The sequence below is a fragment of the Camelus dromedarius genome, chromosome 8 (assembly GCF_036321535.1).
Source record: "Camelus dromedarius isolate mCamDro1 chromosome 8, mCamDro1.pat, whole genome shotgun sequence".
NCBI lineage: Eukaryota > Metazoa > Chordata > Mammalia > Artiodactyla > Camelidae > Camelus > Camelus dromedarius.
Genome location: NC_087443.1, coordinates 3073717 through 3094045, shown reverse-complemented (window position 1 = coordinate 3094045; position 20329 = coordinate 3073717). Strand labels below are relative to the sequence as shown.

Here is a 20329-nt window from a genome sequence, read left to right as displayed (position 1 = left end):
TCACCCCATCCACAGTTATTCGACCATCCTGTAGGGCTGGGGGCATCCTCCAGCGTCAAGCAGACCAGTGGCTGCCGTGCATCTAGATGCGCTGCCTCCCCTGCGGAGGGCTTATCCCCTCTGCTGTGGACTTCGGTGCCACGGCTCTCTGTGCCCTGCTGGGGGACAGCGGTGTACGCACAAAGCGAGCTGTCCGGTTAGGACGCAGTGGGTCCAGCCTCTGGGACCGGTTATAGGCAATACTGTTTCTAAAGACTCCTGCTGCTGGCCACTGCGTTCTATCTTACCACTTCCTCTTTTTTTTTAAAAAAATACAACACTTACATCAAAATGCTTGAATTAAAAAAAAGATTGTTGAGATGAAATTCACATATTAACCATTTTATCTATTTTATCTATAGTAGCATGTATGTGTTAATCCCAAGCTCCTAATTTATCCCTCCCCCCACCCCTTAGGTAACCAGTTTGTTTTCTATGTCTGTGAGTCTCTTTCTGCTTTGTAAATAAGTTCACTTGTATCATTTTTTCCCCCAGATTCCACATAAAAATGATATCATATGGTATTTATCTTTTTCCGTCTGACTTAACTTCACTTAATATGATAATCTCTAGACCAATCACTTTGCTGTACACCTGAAACTAACACATTGCAAATAAATCTTCAATAAACAAATTAACCACTTTAAAGTGAACAATCAGTGGCATTCAACCCACTCACGTTGTGCAAACACCGCCTCGACCTTGTTCCAACACGCTTCAATCACTCTGAAATGAAAGCGTGCCGCTAAGCAGGTCTCTGCCCCTGCCCCGAAGCCTGGCAACCATCCATCTGCTCTGTCCCTTTGGGTCTGCCTATCTGGAAATTTCACCAGCCGTGTTCAGGGGTTCAAGTTCTTCCACATCCTCGCCAACATTGTTCCTTTTCTGTTTCTTTGGCGGGGGGGGGGGGCAGTAGTCATCCTGGGGGCGTGAAGTGGGACCGCACTGTGGTTTCCCTCTGCATCTGCCTGATGGCTAATGACGCTGAGCATCTTCTCATGGGCTTGTTGGCATCACTGAAAAAACCTGTCTTAACATCAGACAAATGTACGTTTTGTGACAACCTCAAGTTTATGGAAAGATTGTAAGTAATAATTTTTTTCCTGAACCACTCGTGTGTGAGTTGCCAACCCGATTCCCCAATGCCCCCGAATACTGTGTATTTCCTACAAACAAGGGCCTTCTCCTACACGGACCACAATTCAACCATCAAAGTCAGGAGGTTCACCCTGGAACGTTACTACCGTTTAATCTTCAGACTCCATTCAAGTTACCAATAACGTTCTTTAGAAACACGTGTAGTTCTCATGTCTTAGAATGTCCCTCAGTCTGGCCTTGTTTCAGGCTCCCTCGGGAAGTCAGGCGTTGGTCCTGGGCACGGACGTCAGGGAACACCTACCCCACGGTTCCCATGCCTCCTGTCGGGGACACCAGACTGCCAGCTTGTCCCACAGCTGCTGTTTATTTTTGTCTCTTGACCAGCGTGGCATCTGCCAGGTTTTCCCACTCTGTAGTTGCACTTTTTCTAATGGTGAGAAGACACTCGGGCACTAGGTTTGTTCCTCAGGCTCCCCACGGCTCCACGCGCTGGCCGGCATCAGCAGGGGCCCGCGGTCTGCTGTCTGGCAGGAGGCTGTCACACCTTACCGCCAGGATCTGTTTTCATTCACAAGCTGCCCCAGGCGTCGCCAGTCGGGGCCCCTTCAGGTTGGTTCCTGTGTCTTCCTTGAGTGTCCTCCTCATTCTTTGATCCCTTCTGACAACACTCCTGCTGAAATTCCTGCCCAGCTGTCCCTCTCCCCTTCCCCCGCGTGTCTCCGTGAGAGTCCAGGAGCCCGGCAGGAGGTCAGAAGCCAAGGCCGTCACCCACAGGGCAGAGATTCTCACACAGGGAGCGCCCGCCCGCGCAGGCGGTGCAGGGAGACCACGTCCATCTCTCACTTAGTCCAGAAAGAGTCTCTGAAGGGCGCGGGCTGATCCCTATGGCACATCAGACAAATGCTGCGGAGCCAGCAGCGTGAGAGGAGGGGAGGGGCTGCGACGAAGCAGCCCCGCAGGGGGGCGTAAACAGCAGACGTCTCCTTCCTCGCAGTCCTGAAGCCCAGAAGCCCGAGACCAAAGTGCAGGCAGGGCTGGTTTCTTCCCAGGGTTCTCTCTTGGGCCGGCAGACGCTGCCTCCTCGCTCTGCCCTCGAATGGTGTCCCCTCTGCACGTGGGTGTCCTCACCTCCTCTCTTTATAAGGACGCCAGTCCTGCTGGGTTAGGGCCCACCCACATGAGTCCAGTAATTACCTCTTTAAAGGCCCTATTTCCAAATACGGTCACATTCTGTGACATTCTGAATTCAGTGGGCGACGCACTTCAGTTTGTAGCACTCCATCCCCTGGACCCCCAAATTCCTGTCCTTCTTACGTGAAAAATAAATTCACCCCATCCCAACAGCCCCAAAGTCTTAATCTATCCCAGCATCCATCCCAACTCCAAAATCTCATCTAAGTACCGTCTAAATCACATGTGGGTAAGACTCGAGGCATGATTCATCCTCTCCAGCTGCGAAACTGAGACCAGGCAAGTCACCTGCTTCCAAAAAAACAGTGGCGAGGCAGGCACGGGGTAGACATCCCCGTGCCAAAGAGGGACTCAGAAGGAAAGGGGTCACGGGGCCCAGGCCAAGCCCTCTGAGAGGCAGTGTGGTAGCTCAGACGGTGCCGGAGCCCGTTTTACATGGCATTCTTTCAACAGAAAAGCTATTTTTACAAAGTGGGAAGCGACTGACAGAAAAAGATGATACGTTTGAGTTTTCCACGAAATTCTTCATTGAGGAAAGGATAAACGTCATCACACGTCAGCTCCCAGCGACATTCAAGAAGAATGGATTTTCTAAAAGCGTTCGTAGGGCAAATCATTAATTTTCACATTCCTGGAGAATTAATCTCTTTTTTTAAAAAATAAGATGATTTTTGTTAAAAAAAATCAGGGTTTTATTTTACATTGTGTGCACATGCACGTGAGTATCTGTGTCAATTATTTCCCAAATTATTTGCTTCCTATGAGATTTTTAAGAGTAAGACACATCAAGTAAGATTTCTCTGCTGTCTTTGACTCCATCGCTGTTTCCTCTTGCCTTTGACAATCTGTTACTTGTCTTGGCCATGGGTGCTATTTAGAAACCGGCTCCTGAACACGGTAAGAGGAGGGCTTTCCGTGAGCTGAAGCTCTTGGAAAAATCTGTAACACACAGCTGACTTTCTTGAGCCTGGGGAAGAACTGACCTTGAAAGGAGCTTCCAAGGGGGGTTTGGACAGGTGTGTAATGATATGACTCCACCACTGCAGCATAATACACAATAGTTTCACTGCCCTAAAAGTCTTCTGAGGCTTTGTCCGAACCCATAGAATGTACAACCCCAAGAATAAACCCAGATGTAAACTGCGGACTTTGGGTGGTGATGATGTGTTAACGGACATTCATCGATTGTAACAACTGTCTCATTTCTTCAGGATTCTGAAATACGTGGGGGTAGGGGGTACATGAGAACTCTCTCCACTTTGTGCTCAATTCTGCTGTGAACCTAAAACTGCTCTAAGAAGTAGCCTGTTAAAAAAAAAAATCAGTTCTTTGCCTAATTCCTGGCAACCATTTATCTTTTTTTTTATATAAATTGAAGTATAGTCAGTTTACAGTGTTGTGTCAATTTCTGGAGTACAGCAGCATGTTTCAGCCATACACACACATACATATATTCCTTTTCATATTCTTTTTCATTATAGGCTACTACAAGATATTGAATATAGTTCCCTGTGCTATATAGTATGAACTTGTTGTTTATTTATTTTATATACAGTAGTTAGCATCTGCAAATCCTGAACTCCCATTTTATCCCTTCCTACCCCATTTCCCCCATGGTAACCATAAGTTTGTTTTCTACATCTGTGAGTCTGTTTCTATTTTGTAAATAAGTTCATTTGTGTCTATTTTTTTTTTTTTAGATTCCACATATGAGTGATATCATATGGTATTTTTCTTCCTCTGTCTGACTTACTTCACCTAGAATGACAATCTCTAGGTCCATCCATGTTGCTGCAAATGGCATTATTTTATTCTTTTTTATGGCTGAGTAGTACTCCATTGTAGAAATATATCACAACTTCTTTATCCAGACATCTGTCAATGGACAATTAGGTTGCTGCTCTGTCTTGGCTGTTGTAAATAGTGCTGCTATGAACATTGGGGTGCATGCATCTTTTCAAATTATAGTCTTCTCCAGATACATGCCCTGGAGTGGGACTGATGGATAATACGGTAGCTCTTAGTTTCTTGAGGAATCTCAATACTGTTCTCCATAGTGGCTGCAAACTACATTCCCCCAGCAGTGTAGGAGGGTTCCCTTTTCTCCACATCCTCTCCAGCATTTATCATTTGTGGACTTTTTAAGGATGGCCATTCTAACGCAACCACTTACCTTTTAATCTATTTCTAGCTGTGCCTTTTTCAGAATGCCATGTAGTTGGAATCATGCAGTATATGACCTTTCAGATCGGCTGCTTTCACTTACTACTGTGCACTGAAGATTCCTCCATGTCTTTTCACAGCTTAGTAGCTAATTTCTTTTCAGTGCTGAATAATATACCATTTTATGGCTGTACCACAGCTTATCCCTTCACCTACTGAAGGACATCTTGGTTGCTTCCAAGTTTCAGAGGTTATGAGTAAAGCTGCTGCAAATATCTGTGTGCAGGTTGTGTGGATACATGTTTTCAGCTTCTCTGGGTAAACACCAAGGAGCACAACTGCTAGGTTGTGTGATAAGAGTATGTTTAGTTTGGTTAGGAACTGCCGCACTGTCTTCCAAAGTGTCCGCTCCATTTTGCGTTCCCACCACTAACAATGGGACTTCCTGTCGCTCCACATCCTCACCAGCATTTGGTGTTTTCAGTGTTTTGGATTTTGGCCATTTTAATCGGTGTGTAGTGATTAGCTCCTTGTTTTGATTTGCATTTCCCTGATGACACACAATGTGGAGCACCTCTTCACATGCTTATTTAAAAAGATACCCTGTGTCTTTCTTTTGGTGAGGTGCCTGTGCAGAACTCTTGCCCATTTTCAATAGGGTTGGTTTGTTTTCTTATTGTTGAATTTTTAAAAGTTCTTTCTAGATTTTGGATACCAGTCCTTTATTAGATATATTTTGCAAATATTTTCTCCCAGTCTGTGGCTTGTCTTCTCGTTTTTTGGACCTTCCCACCCTTTTCAAAGCTTGGGGGGCAGGGCCTGGACTAGCAGAGACAGGTGAGGCACCTGGAGTTCAGAAACTAAGGAGGCACTACCATGTCAGGACTGTGCAAATGTGACACCACATCTGCACAACCCTGGGATCCAGCGTCCCCTTAAATTTTCACGGCAAGCCTTCCATGTGTTAACATCCTCAGGGAGGAAAGCTAGCCCACCTGGAGAGAGTGAAGTTGCCCCCAGGACCAGGGTGAGGTCTGTGTGATGGCCCCCTGTCCCCCCTGCATGGGGGTGGGTGTAGCTCAGAGCCACTTAGGAAGCGTGGCCTGTGGACTCGAGGGGCACATCGTCTGGGGAGGAACTCTGAAACGCGGCTGGAGCTGGGTACCCACTGCTCTGTCCACCGGAAGCCTCCACTGACCAGCCCTCCTGGGGGCACAGATGCTCACGCTCCCAGGAGGCGGTGCTGCTGGGCTCCTAGCGGCTCCTGACTTAAGGCTGTTTACACACCCGGTGTAATTTACTTTTCCTAATTCTTCTAAGAACGGCGACGTATGGATTAATTCTTGCCTAGCCAAAAGAAAGCGCTTTACTGACAAGAAAACATCATTCTGTGTATACGTTACAGAAGAACTGAAAATAAACCCTGAGATGGCACAGAAAACCAGCCGCAGGCAGTGGGCCAGCGGGCCGCGTTGCCAGGCGCAGGGGCGGGGCTGAGCCGATAGCCTTTCACCTTTGTGCGAACACTGGCTGCCGAACAAGCTTGCAGAGCCTCGTTAGAGAATCTCCCTTCATGGGAAGTCGTTAGGAAGCTCCTGGTGCCTGTTCTGGAGGGCGCTTAAACAATCAGAAAAAAGAGTGTTTTCCAGGCGGGAAGGGGAGACGAGGGGTCTGCCCACTCTAATCCTTCTGTTTTTGATTTTTCGTACGACTCCTAGCACGTTGCCAGTTTCTGCGTTTCAGTCTTCGCCTTTGTGACCGTCTGTCATCTTCTTGGCCCCAAGAGATGAGAATCAAGTAAATGCCTTGAACAGGTGGTAACAAAACTGATAGAATATTAGAGATTGTCTAATTACATTGTTTTGAGATTAGATAACAACTTAATGGCTTGATCCTGAGGAAAAATACAGCAATGAATTGGGATTTGCAGCTCTACACTACTATATATAAAATAGATAAACAACTGGGTCCTACTGTACAGCACAGGGAACTATATTCAATATCTTGTAATAACCTATAGTGGAAAAAGAATCTGAAAAAAGAATATATATATAAACACATAACTGAATCACTACACTGTGCACCAGAAACTAACATAGCATTGTCAATCAACTATACTTCAATAATTTAAAAAAACAGTAATGCAGTTTTCATTCTACAGAAGAATTTATAAGACCAAATGACTATGCAAATCAGGTGTCTTTAAAAGAGGAAGGAAGATGCCATTTGATATCACTTATACGTGGAATCTGAAAAAAAAGGGGACACAAATGAGCTACCTATTGTTTATAACATAGATGACTGATCTCTTGAACATGTGCCAGCACATCTGACTGTCCTTTATGATTGGATTACTGCATTCTGTTAATTCTTATTTTGTGATTGGCTTTATTCATTTGATAACTATGTAAGTTTAAAAAGCTAAAGGTAAAAACTGTTCTTAGAAACAGTGATCGGTACATATATGTAAACTAAAAATATGTGCAGTATTTTGTATATATGTATTTACATGCAAAATATTGCGTATGTGCAGTCAAATTGTAACAGTTCTACCTAATAAAACTGAAAAATGAAAAAAAAGAGAGGAAGGAAGAGCTGACCCACCACCCACACTGCTGGCCCTTCGTCCGTGCAGTACCGGGCCCCCTCCAAGGTGGTTATTCGAACTTTGCAGATGGAGTGAGTTGTGTTGCTCTAGTGAACTATGTGTGGAGAGACTATGTTAGCAGCAGTGGAAAAAAAAAAAAAAAAAAAAGGACACGTTAAACAAGCCTGAAAATAATCTGGACATTTTCCAAGAAAGACGATGCAGCCTCTGACATGAGTTTTTCTGCAGCGTGTCCACAGCCGGCTGAGGATCCCGGCACGGTAGTTGCTGGTGGCGAACTGTCCCGATGTAGTAGAGGTGGCAGTGGCGATCGGCAGGGCTGGGACTGGAAGCAAGAAAATTCCACCTCTTCCTGGCAGCCAAAGAAGCCACGACCACAGGATCTGTTTAGCTGATCCGCCCTGTGCCAGCTCCCCTCTGCGAAGCCCCCGGGAAAAAACACTCCTCATGCGCCGTATGGCTGGACCGCGGTGGGAAATCTCTGAGCCATCTCCGAGCAGGACAGTCTGCCAGGGAGGCTGGCTCTGGCCAGTCCTCCTTTTAACCAGAAGTCGAATAGCTATTGTGAAGAGGCACCTGAGAGGGGAAAAGTTTCATCAAGACAAGGCTATAAAGGGCAAGAAAAATGTCCACGTGGTCCAACTCGCATACAAGGATGCAAGGACCGTATCCAAATCTGAGAAGCAGATAAAATGAAGCTCTGGTCCAATCCAAGTCTCAGCTGTGGTGGGAGGAGGCCCAGAACCAGAGACGGCTGAGGGTGGGTGCTATGCGATGGCACGGTTAGTCCCACGGTCACTAACCAGTCCCCTGCTCTGCTGGGGAGGGTGAGGGATCAACAGTCAGTCTCCCCCTCCCCTGGGAAGTCTCCCCTCAACGCCCTGTGGGAGGAAATAAGGCTGCATAGTCTCCTTGCATAGCAACGCGGAGAAAGCCAGCAGCAAGTATATTTACGGTACATCCAGAAAATTCACTCACTTGACATTGTGAATGAACCACAGAGTACTAGCAATGGAGGGGATTTTGCAGACCATGGTTCTAATGGTTTTAAAGCATAAAGGGCCCTTCTAAAATAATGACAATGTGGTGGGGACGGATGCAGCTCAGTGGTAGAGCGCATGCTTACAATGCACGAGGTCCTGGGTTCAATCCCCAGCACCTCCATTAAAAATAAACAATAAATAAATAAACCTAATTGCCTCTCCCCAAAAAGAAAAATAAAATAGTTTTTAAAAAATACAGCTTCCCTTAGGGCCGTGCTTTCAGTATCTATTGACTCAGAAGATACAAAGTGATCTAAAGAACTCAGTAAGACACTTAAACGCACTTTATCTTACTGATCCCAAAGATGTCCACGTGCATTTGCAAGTGAGCGGTACACGAAAGCAGGGCGTCCTGGATTCAGTCCACACAGGGCTCCCGGTGCAGACCTGGATCTGGAGACCTCTGGTGCTAATTCTGGGTCCCACCCTGAGGAAGTCGAAGGCTGGACGCAGGGAGGTAACTCAACTTCCTTTAACCAGCCTATTAACAGCTGAAAATCTGGCACCACTATCCAGCCCAGACAAGAGCCAGGGACCTTTTCTTCCACCTCCATCTAGGGGACTGTTTCTTTTTTGTGGTGCAGGGAGGTAATTAGGTTTATTTATTTATTTTTAGTGGAGGTGCTGGGGATTGAACCCAGGACCTCGTGCAAGCATGCGCTCTACCACTGAGCTGCACCCTCCCACTCCCCGGGCATATTACTTCTGTACTTGGGAAGGAAACATGACCTGGAATCTGGTACCTGATTCCTTGTGTGGATGTTCTGGGTCATTTTTTTCCCCTTCAGGGGCAAATAATGCAACAGAGGAAGTGTGGAATCCCTGAGTCTCCACCTGGCTCTGCTGTGTGTCTCGGCCACATTCAACTTCTTCAAGCCTTAGTTTCCTCATTTCGGAACAAGGATGAACATGCCCGCCCCCGAGCATTTCTGAAAAGATCAAGCTGATGGGAGGACGAGGATGCTTTCAGGCAGCTACAAAATGCTAATCAAATGTTAGCTATTGCTGCCCTGAAAACCTAAGCACAGCCTGTGAAAGACTTGGAATATCAATTAAGCAGACATCTCGGGAAGTGTGGCTTCAGGTAATGCTTATTGTGTTTAATATGAAAAACAACCATAACGCTGCCTCAAAATTCCTCTGACCACCTATTTCAGTCAAAGAGTAAGGGATGGGGGATGCTTTATATTAGAGAGAGAAAGAGTTAGAATGAATAAAGGATTTTTAAGATAGGAACAGATATTTGAAGACAGGAGACTTCAAAATGCATGAGGATGCTGTGCTTAACCAGAGTATCTGCTTAACCATCCGACTGGGGAAGTGTTTAAAAACCATCTGATAGTGAAGACCAGGTAGAGGTTTGTATCAGCAAACAGCTCAGTGTGCACCTGGCCTCAGGTAGGGCAGGGGGTGCAGGGACCAAGGAGCTGACCTCTGCCCTCAGCGGGTGCCCGCAGTCCGGCACGGCCTTGAGTGGAACCCCAAAAAGGAGCACCGGCAAGCGGGGGGCGGGGAGCCACCCTCTCCAGTCGGCCCAGGAGGGCCTCTGGGGTCCGGGCTCCTGCCAGCTCAGCGGCGCACGCTCCCCGTCTCCGGCCCTCTGACAGCCTCCTGCAGCCCTGATGCTTCCTAGCCCGCGGCCGGCAGGAGAGGAGTGCGCGTGGGCAAGGCGCGGCAGGGCCTGGGGCCGCACGGTCGCCTTCTGAATCCTGGACAGATGATTTGCTCTACCATTTTGGGTGAGTTACTTGACCTCTTGGCTGCAGGATGGGAGGAGCACAGGAGGAGCATAGTTGTGTTTGTTCCCTGTTGCTGCTGCAATGAATTACCACCAACTACGGCTTAAAGCGACGCCAGTGTATAATGTTATAGTGCTGGAGTTTGTTGCTGTTGTGAATTACGCCCTATTCCCCCCCCCCCCAACAGAGGCACTGGGGATTGAACCCGGGACCTTGCGCACACCCAGCAACATGCTCTTCCTCTGAGCCACACCCCCACCCCGACAGCGCTGGAGTTCGGAAGTCCATGGCATCATTAGAGCTGCCGGTGGATGCTCTGGGGAGACCATTTCCTGGCCTCTTCCAGCTTCCAGAGGTGCCTCCGCTCCTTCCTCGAGGCCCTCTTCCACCTGCAAAGCCATCAGGGTGGCACCTTCAGTCTGTCCGACCCTCCTGCCCTCCTCTTATAAAGACACCAGTGATTACCTGGGGCCCCTCAAACAATCCACGAGAATCCCCCCACCTCAAGGTTCTTAACCACACCTGCAAAGTCGCGTCTGCCTTCAAGGTAACAGACTCACACACTCCAGCTCTGAGGGTGTGGCCGTGGGGGAGCGTTGTTTTTCCTACCACGACAGTTACCACGGAGTAAATACTTAGAGTCGAGGATGCAGCAAGCAGTCAACAAATGTCAGCTGCTGTTATTAGCATTACTATTTCTTGCTCAACCAGAAACTCTCCGCCTGGCAAGCTTCCACTTGTCATTGGCTCTGCCCCATTCCTTTCACTTGGCCAAATTCTGAGAGCCTTCTGGAAGCCTTCCTGACCTAGGCTGGGTTTGTGTTCAGGGGGGACCTGTGCTCGGGTCCGAGCGGTGTTATAGTCATTTGTCTCCCTCACTAGATAGTAGATTCCTCAGGTGCTGGATGCCTTCTCATCTCTGCGTCCCGACCCCTGGCACCTGGCTCTCGGCAGCCTTCACACGTCTCAGCAACCAAGGGTCCCTCCCGACTCCCCAGCAAACAAGGGTGCGACCTGCGGGGGGGCCAGGGCCATGGGGTGCTTGCTCCCTGCAGGAGGGGAGCAGAGACAGGGATGTCTGTGTTCTGGGGTCACCGTGCTCTGCGAGGATGTGGTTCTTCAGGGCAAGTAGCTTGTTTCCCTATCCAGGAGGCTCTCTCGTGAAACGCAGGGGAGACACAGGCACAGGGGCATCCTGGAAAGGAGGCCTGGGCTCCCGCAGGTGTGTCAGCCGGGAGTCCTGTCTCTCAGCTCCAGGTGGATGGGGGAAGCCAGCCTGGGAAATGGCGCTGATGTTGGGCAGGCTCGGGTTATCAGTGGCGAAGAAGGACCCATGGACATCATCTGGGTCAGTGATTTGTAACCCTCACAACACAGATTCCCAAGCTGTAGCCCAGACCTGCCAAACCAGACTGTCCACAGCTGAGGCAAGAAGCCCTGTTTCTGAAAACTACCCAAAGCGATTCTGTTACGGAACCAGGTTTGGGAACCACTCACGGATCGACCCCGAATTTTACAGACAGATTGCGCTACAAATACACGGTTCCCAAAACAGGTGTGTGAAAATGGAAGGAACAGCTCATCACTAACTAAACTGACTGCCGCTGGCCAGGCCACGCGTCAAGACGGTACATCAGGGCAGGGGTGCAGCTCAGTGCTAGAGCGCGTGCTTAGCCTGCACGAGGTCCTGGGTGCAATCCCCAGTCCTTCCATTAAAAAGAAAATTTGAATAAGTAAATGAATGTATAAAACCTAATTACTGCCCCCCAAATAAAATCAAACCCATAACAACCTTGCCCTGGCACTCCCTAGCTCCCCTTCCTTGTTTTTTCTCCCAAGCACTGATTGCATTTTAAATGCTTATCTGTTACTTTGCTTATTCAGATGATTTTTGGTTTCCTGACAGTACTCTGGGTCTGACATCTCTCCTAAACCATAAATTCTGCGCGGGCTGGACTGTTTGGTTTCCCCTCCATGGCCCGCCTTTTCCACTGCTGTATTCCCAGCGCTCAGAAAGTACGGCCAGGAAAGCCTAGTAGAGCAGAGTGAGGGGCCGTGCAGGAAAGGGGGCAAACCCCACCCCGGGGGGGGGGGGTCGCACAGCTAGGAGCAGAGGTCCAAGGAGAGAAGGCTGTGCATGAAGGACCCGAAGGAGGCTGAGCTGGCCGGGCTGGGCCAACCGTGGGCGGCCTAGGTGAGTTGCTACGGTTACTGAGAAGCAGGGCCAGGGCCCAGCCTTCCACCCTCGGCCACCAGAGCTTGGGGGTGGGTGGAGGGGGACCAGGAGGTTGGGGAAAAACAGAGCAGAAACTCACCCTTGGCTAGACACCCGCTCTCACCGAAGGCTGATGAACTGTAATCCCTGACATCAGCGTGGCATCAAATCCAGAACACCGGGGGGACGAAGGAATCACAAACAAGGAGCGGGGCTGCCACGGCTTGAACACAGACAGAGTGAGTCACCAGGGAGGCGGGTGGTGGCGGGTCTGTGGCGGCTTCGCACAGACAGGAGGTGGGGGTAGGGTCCCTTTTAAGGGACTTTCAAACATGAAAACTTGCATTTGAAAGAGTACACACTTTACAGAATCATTTTGGTTTTGCCCCAAACTTTGCATCTGTTCTGCAGAACCTCCTGACTTCGTTTTCCTGGCCACCCCCTGGTGGGGAGGCAGTCTCCCCACCACCTCGCTGCACCTGGGTACCGGCGACTCGGTCTCTGTCTCCAGCCAGACTTCGGCTCACCTGGACAGCACCTCCTCACCTGGCCTGTCCTCCTCTTTCTCTCCACTCGTCCACTCGCTCCTCCTCTTTCATTCACTAAATCAGGTCGTGATGTCCTCTCCATTCAGCCCCAAACTGGAAACCGTGGGATCCCCCATACCAGCCTCTCCCCTCCCGTCCATTTCTGGTCAGACAGCAACGCAAGCACCTGAGCATCCCAGAGAGACGGCAGTGAGCCTTCCCAGCTCTCCCTGCCCTCGGTCTCCTGCATGCCCCACATGGCAGCCACAGTCAGAGGACCAAGGCTGGGACCTGCTAAATCCTGCATCCGATTAACACCTGCCTGGGATCGCTGTTCCTCACAGAACAGACTCTTACATGTCACTCACGAGTCTTCATAGCCTGCCTACCATCTGTCTTTTCCACTCTCCCCGCAGCACCTTCATAACTCTGGGCCTTTGCACAGGCTGATCCTTCTGCCTGGAAAGCCCTTTCTTGCTTGTCCGGATTGATAAATGTGACCCAGCTTTCCAGGGCCCACTTAAGACAGGAGCGTGGTGGGCAGGCCCTGTCTGCATCTCACTGCTCTCCGGGAGAACGGATGCTCCCAGGATCACTGTAAACGTGGCTCTCAGAGCATTAGCCCAGAGGCGAGCTGTTTCCACACACACACTCCCTCTTGATTGTGAGTTCTCTGAAGGGCATGACTATATCTTGTCTTTAAATTGCTAGCAAGACGTCTGGTGCAAGGACTATCGGTGCTTGTCCCGCGTCCAGTAAATGAGTGTCTTAAAAACGTATGGTTGACGTGCAGTCTTTCAGAAACACATCTATTACTTTCAGCAAAATACAGGCATTGAAAAAGGCCTCCCAGAGAGCCCAGTGGTTGGGATGAACATGGCTTGCAGCAGGAATGCTCAGGAAAACCAGGGAAAGGGTGTCAACCCCAGGAAGGCTGGGAGGGGTGGCAGGTTCCAGCGATGACAAAATCCCATGACAAAGAGAATGGGCCTGGGTCCAGGCCAGTGATCGAATTACTCCAGATACTGGTTACTAAAACAAATCCTAGCACAAGGGGAGGGTCTGGAGAGAAAGTGGGGAGTTCAGAGGAATCGGACCCATTAGAGGGCACAGTGAGCCCGGGAACGTGGGGCTCCCTCCCCAAGCAGGACACACAGTGCTTTGTCCAACGTCCACTTAACAGTTCTGGGCGGTGGCTGTGGGCACACTCGCTGCGCCGTGGACAGGCAGCAAGCAGAGACAGTTCGGTGTGAAACAGCCAGAGAAGGACACAGTTCTGCCAGATCAACCAAGGGGAGGAGAATGGTGCTCAAACACCAAACTCCAACCAAAGATGATGAGGTGAAGCCACTCAGAGGTGAGGACGGGGGTGGGGTCACCTGGGTAGCAGAGGCGGTCTACCTGGGTACCCAAAGATTTCGGTAAGCAGAAGACTCCAGTGACCCTGTCCCTGGTGGATAAAATTCAGCAGAAGAACAGAGTCTGTGATGCTGACGAAAAGCAATTTCATGCATCTACGCCTCCCCTAGTTTCAGAAAGAATCGGGTAGCTGGCATCACTTCACTGTTGGCTTCCCTTAGCTATTTCCCCCGAGGGTCTACGCTTTGGAAATCTCCACTCAGCCTCCATCGTCATCCTTCCTGGACACACAGCCCTTAAAATTTCAAGAGCCAGACTGTGTCTTTACATCCCTGTAATGTTTGCTTCCCCCTATATATGCCATGAAACATACACTTACACACTTAAGTAATCTGTCTCCCTAACCAAGCTGCAACCCTACCTCGTCCGTGTGGCCCCACAGGTGTCACGGGGTAAATAACTATCTACAGACCAATGGTGCCCCTGGGTTGTAAGTGAAGTCAACTGGGGCACAGAAAAAAAAAAAAAAACAAACCCAGAATTTTCCCAAGACTGATGAGCAGAAACTAAAAGCAAATCGGAATTACTCATGCTGGTGTAGCATGCCACTGGCTTTGGGCTCCAGACTGTGCTGAGGAAAGGTTCTGCTGGAAATTCTGAAGGGGACCAGAACATACCACCCCAAAATATGCCACCTGGGCATAAGGATTATTTTGAGCTGAAGGCAATTAAAAAACAGCAGACACAGGAGGAACTCTCTGGTCTCTCCCTTTCTACCTAAATTCCCCTTTGTGAAGGTGTTTCCCTTCCCATTACCCACACCAGAAGGAAAGTAACCAGTGCCACTGGAGGAAGTCGGCACCAAGATGGACTCCAACAGATAAATCTTACTAAAATAACCTTTATCTGCCATTAATTTTCACCGCATTTTTACCTTTCCACAATTTACTGCCCCCAGAAGCTCAAACCCCTTTTTTCTTTGTCTTGTCACTTTCTCGCAATGCATCTCCCTTTGTTAAAATGGTATTAAGACTTCTTTGGATTTCCTCTTCTTTTTTCTGTGAAGCTCCTATGCACATGCCTAATAAGCCTTTCTCCATTAATTGGGAAATCTTTTCTCCTGTTAATCTCTCCTGTCATCAGTTTAATTCACATGCCCCAGACACTGAATCTAAGAGGGAAGAGGAAAAGATTTTTCCCCCTCCTACAGCTTCCGTAAAGGGTATGCATAGCAGGTACTCCAAAGCAACAGGACAGGACAGATGCCTCCCCAAATTAGGCTGGAAAAACACTCCAGAAGAGGACACAATTCTTGGATATGCCTGGCCCCTCATACAGATAAGGAAAGATGGGACAGAGGAGGACACTGCGACAGTGGGTCCTACAGATAAAACCGGGGTTCCTCCAGCAGCAGAGGTCCTGGTAGCACCTACTGTCTGCCATCCTTGTCTTTGCCTCTCTGACAAGAGTCCAGAACCCGGGCTACAGAGCCCGAGGGGCCATCACCGAGAATAACCTACTTGTAACAAACAGGCTGTCGTCAGCCACCTCCACACACTGCTCTGCTTTCTACCCTCTGAAAAACACCCTTGCTCTTTCCGTCCTGTTTTCTAATTCCATGTCTCCTACTTGGACCTTCATACTTGTGTATTGCTTTGCCAAGAATCTCTTGATTTTATATATTTGTGTGATGAAACACCGAAAGTAGTAAATACAGTTGAATTCGGGTGGTGGGACTGTGGGGGCGCATTTACTTTTCATGGTAACACCTTTTGCTATAGTTGTAAACGTGCTCTGATGAAAACTGTTGAAACAACGTAAAGTGTCTTCCTTCCTGCCATTGCTGTGGCCCTGCCCCTCTTCCTCAGTGGCGACCCTGGGAGGGGGTGGAAGAGAAGACCCCACAGCTTAAGCTGGACTTGCGCGCCACGAGGACGCACCGGGACCAACGACGAAAGCGGAAAGCTCAGTTTCTGGATGGAGCGCAAGTGCTCCGCACTGCGCATGCGTTTGATGGGGCGAGAGGCTGCCTCGGGCCCCAGAGGGATGCTGAAAGCATTTCTTCTGTCTTCCGTCTCTTCTATCTACTTCCTCAGCCTCACAGCGCAAATCCCACAAGAGAGACCCAACCCAGCCACCCAGGGAGAAATGGTTTGAGAAGCCTAAGAAGAGAGAGGAACAAATCTTGTTTTGGAAGGGGGCGCATGCGCAGTCCTTGGGGGGGGCTCCCATCTCCATCGCTCACTTCCCATTAGTATATGCTTTTCCTTGGTTAGTTAAGAGTCACCACCATCCACAAATACACGGCCAGAATTCTCCTGGAGAGAAAGGACACTGTGGTCACCGTTGTGTTTTTGGTAAAGAGAAACCCTGCAGGTCCACCGTAAGGATTACATGAGCTCACCCCCGTGGTGCACCCGGCTGAAGCCTGGTCCCGCCTTCACCCCGCTGACCTGGGCTCCCTCCGCTGCCTGGTCCTCTAGGCTGGGCCGTTGTTCACTTGCTTCAGATACCTGGGAACCTCAGGGCTTCTGCTAGCTATATAAACGTCCTCACTTCTCCCTGGACACCCAGGACCCGTCCCACAAGCACTGTATCTTCAACACACCCCTTCTCCCCCATCTGCACAAGACCTGCCATTTTGTTTGCTAAAGTTCCACCAGGACAACTGATTGCACACCAGCCGCCAGGTGACCTAACAAAAGCTCCTTGACAATTAAAGTGATTTGGAATGCTCCAGCTAGCTTGTTGCAAGTATTTCTTTCTGAGTACCCATTGTCTTCTCTGCCGGAATGTGTTTCTTGCAGTGGTATTTCTTGGCTCTGCTTCCTTCCCTAAAGGGAAATTTCATTTGCCTTTGTTTTCACTTCTGATCATTTTTTAAGGGTCTCTGGCTTATTCTCCATATTCTTTAACCATCTAGTTCAAGCCTTTCAGCAGTGTTATGCTAATTTCTACACTGCAGCTGATCTCTTGTTCTTCTTTTCTGACATCATTCAGCCTCTGATTTTCAGTTAAAACACCTTTGCTGGCTATTGTTGAAAGGATATTTCTGTAGTATTTTTGGCATGTTAAAGAAGTTAAATTTCAGTTTCTGGCTTAAGAAAACTGAACAATCTCTCTACCTGAATAGTGAGCCTCTTTATGCCTGAGTATGTCTAGAGTGAATAAAAATACCAAATAAAACCAGGAAAAATCTGTAAGATTAGGTCATAATGTATGCTCATAAGGCTGTTCTGAGAATAAGTCAGGAAATATCTTAAAGACACTGCTTCAAACTTCTATGAAGAAAAAAGGGTAACCTACTAACATGTGTTGCATTGTTAGGCATTCTCCCTCCTTCAAATAGAACAAAAATGAGACAAGAAAAATGATGGTGAGATGTGGCTACAAATGAGAATGATTTGTCTAATAGACTTCAGTCTCTCAGTCTTTTCTCAGCCATTTGGCTGCCTCCCTCAGTAAGCAGTAGTGTGTGTGTGTGTGTGTGCGTGTGTGTGTGTGTGTGTGTGCGTGCGTGTGTGTGTTTGTTTATACACAATCACTCCTGAGCCCAACGCTTTCCTCCTGCGACAGCTGCCAGGCACTTGCTTCCAGGGACCAGGGGGATGAGAGGACAGCACCCAGATCCACCATTTCGAAGAAGGTACTGAAATTTGGGGGGGCTTCTGGTACTGTCATTTTGGCTTTAAAAACTGTGAAATGAATACAGGAAAAGCCTTTTCCTCATTTCTCTGCCGTCGACTTGCCTGAGAAACGTCAAAGGCAATGAACTGCCTGGCCAATCGCGGCTCTCCTGGGAATGACCCTTTGTGTGTCTCTCAGCTGGCTAAACATCTTCCAGAGGCTTCCTTTGAGCAATTTTATTTTAAGGAGACTGAGGACTGGAGCCACGTGTGGGTGGAGGAGCAAATAGGAGGTCCATTGTCCTAAATAGTCATTTCAGCCCAATAACCCCGGAGTGAGGCTACTCATTAACTAGCAATGCATCACAATAAACCTTGCATTTATATTCACACCTGCTGTTTATTAAGTGTTGTAACCCTGCCTTATCATGACCGGTGATTGAGCCAAGCCTACACTTCAATAAACAACTCATAGTTTACATGTCCAGTGTCCTGTTTCTCAGGACTGAAAATGACTTTCTGTTGATCGTCCCGGTTCTTCGCACGGTAGCCCCTTGCAGGGAGCAGGGTCAGATCAGAGGGCGGGGGCTCCCTTTCCCGGCACCAGGCAAAAATCAGGAAAAGGATTTCCCCCAAAGAATCAAGAAGCCAGCCAAAGATCCTGGGTCCCCTCCCGGCCTCCTTGAGGCGTCTGCCACTGGATTTTCCTGTCGCACCAGGAGAAGGAGGCAGCACAGCGAGGACTCATGCGCAGGGGACAGGACTGACAACGCTGTAATGGGGAACACCAGCGCAGCCCAGCAGGCCTTTAGCTCTGACTGAAACGGCCGGCCCTGGGCCAGCCTTTTACATTCTAGGCGGCAACAGAAAGCGAAGCAAACCGGCGGCGGCGGGGGGCTGGGAAGAGAGTGGGAGAACCGGTGTCCACGATCCACTTTATCACTCGATCAAACTTTAACATTTTTGGATTTCCTAATACCCCAGCCCAAGATCCACAGAAATTAGCAAGTCCTCCTTATTTTTAAATTCATAAGTCTTCTCCAGTCACACCTCTGTTCCCCCGCCACCCCGCCCTTGTTACTACTTATAAGATAATTAAAAAATTAAACCGAAGCTCCCCCAATGTCGTGGGATGCGCGCGCTGCGAGGGCGGCCCATTTCAGCACCCGACTCGGGGACAGACGCCATAAAGGGGAAACAAACCCTCGCCCCGTCGCCCCCGGAACTGCACCCGAGGCAGGTGTCCCGGGGTGCTGGGGAATCAAGAGGACTTCTTCAGTCCAAAAGCACTTCCCCCAATAAAACGACCAGCTAGCCACTCCATCCCTTGAACTACGGTCCTCTCCAACGGGGGACATCCCTGTTGAGGGGGGAGCGAACAGCCGTGACCTACATACGGAAAGGGGGTCCCCAGGAGCCTCCCCCGCCTCAAGCCGGAGAGGCCGGGCGACCCCGACCCTCAGGAGACCCCTTAAGCTTCCCGAGCTGTCTGTTCAGACCTGCGCCCGGCTCTCCCCAGGGCTCGGCGGAGGCGCCTGGGTTCGGGGAGCCCCCACTCCCGTCAGCGCCGGGCCGCCGCCGCCGCCCACCTGTGCGGGCACCGCCAAGGCCCGGCCCGCTGCGGGCGGCCGAGAGCATCACAGGCATTCGTTTCGCGAGCTGCCACTGACGGCTGTAGGACGGCCCAGCACCAGAGCCGTCTCTCCAGTTCCAGAGACTTTCCCGCCCGAGTTCCCCTTCTGTCTCGGGCTCGCCCCCAGCTCGCCCCGGCAGGGGCTGTGCATTCACTCCCCACCCACAGGCCTCGGCCCGCCGGCCCGCGGGGCGCCCACTTACCCGGAGCGGGGCGCGCGGGCTTTGTCTCCGGCGCGGTGCACGCGGGGGGCGGCCAGACCGAGCAGCATCGCTCCTCATCCGGGCGCGGGGCGGGGCGGGGCGGGCTAAGGCTCCGGCTCCGCGCCCGGGCTCCCGCGCCTCGGCTCTGACGGGTTCGCGGTGCAAACGCGCGCCTCGCCTCGCGCCGCCCCGCCCTCCGCCCCGGGGTCCCCGGGCCGCGTCAGCAGCCCCGCCCCGCCCCGCGCCTCCTGGCCGGGGCAGGGGAAAGACCACGCGAGGCTGAGCGGGGGTGCAGGTGGCCGAACCGGCGCCCCGCGGGAGAGTGTGGGCCCCCAGACGCCAAGTGCTGTGTCCGCGCCGCTCCCTGTGCCGGGTTACCCGCGCGCGTCCAGCTCCGGCGGGTGAGAGGGCGTGCCCCTGACCCCCGCCTCCTCGCGACCAACGTGGACGCGCCCACCCGGCAGCGGGGTCTCGCCGGGCGCCCGAGAGGGGCCGGGAACTCCCGCCCGCCGCCGCCGACGTCACAGGTGCGTCACCGGGGCTCCCGCACCGGGGCTCCGCGCACTCCCCGCGCCCCCCGCCTCCCGTTCGCCGCCCCGCGCCCTGCTCTGCGCGCTCCCCGCTCGGCCCCGCCCCCCCCCCAACCCAGGCCATCTCTCTGCCTGGAGCCGGCGTCGCCCAGGGACTGGGAGGAGGGGAGATGAGGGCTGGAGGTGGGGCCCTGGGGCCCTGGTCCTCCCGGGGTTTCGGGACCTGAGCCTCAGGCATCCTCATCCTTGCCTGCAGGGTAGCGCCAGGGACTAGCCAGGCTGGGCGCGGCCAGTTCCCCTCCATCACCAAAGAATACAAAATATATGCCCCACCCCACCCCCAAGGTGGGCAGTG

At 50.8% G+C, this 20329-nt stretch overlaps 1 protein-coding gene and 1 non-coding gene across 3 annotated transcripts in view; one reads left to right on the top strand and one right to left on the bottom strand.

Moving 5' to 3' along the window:
• The window catches only part of GNG4 (G protein subunit gamma 4), a 45177-nt gene extending 24953 nt beyond the window's left edge, over nt 1-20224 (bottom strand). The window contains exon 1 of one of the 2 annotated variants that reach the window (XM_064487842.1): nt 20198-20224. The gene's annotated coding sequence lies outside the window, so the exon portion shown is untranslated. Of the gene's footprint in view, nt 1-19444; nt 19653-20197 lie in introns of those variants that run through there. The other variant, XM_031460824.2, reaches the window with a different exon arrangement.
• Nucleotides 8190-8263, top strand: TRNAC-ACA (transfer RNA cysteine (anticodon ACA)). The gene has a single exon. It is a non-coding gene; the product is annotated as a tRNA-Cys (tRNA).
• Nucleotides 20225-20329: the final 105 nt, after the last annotated feature.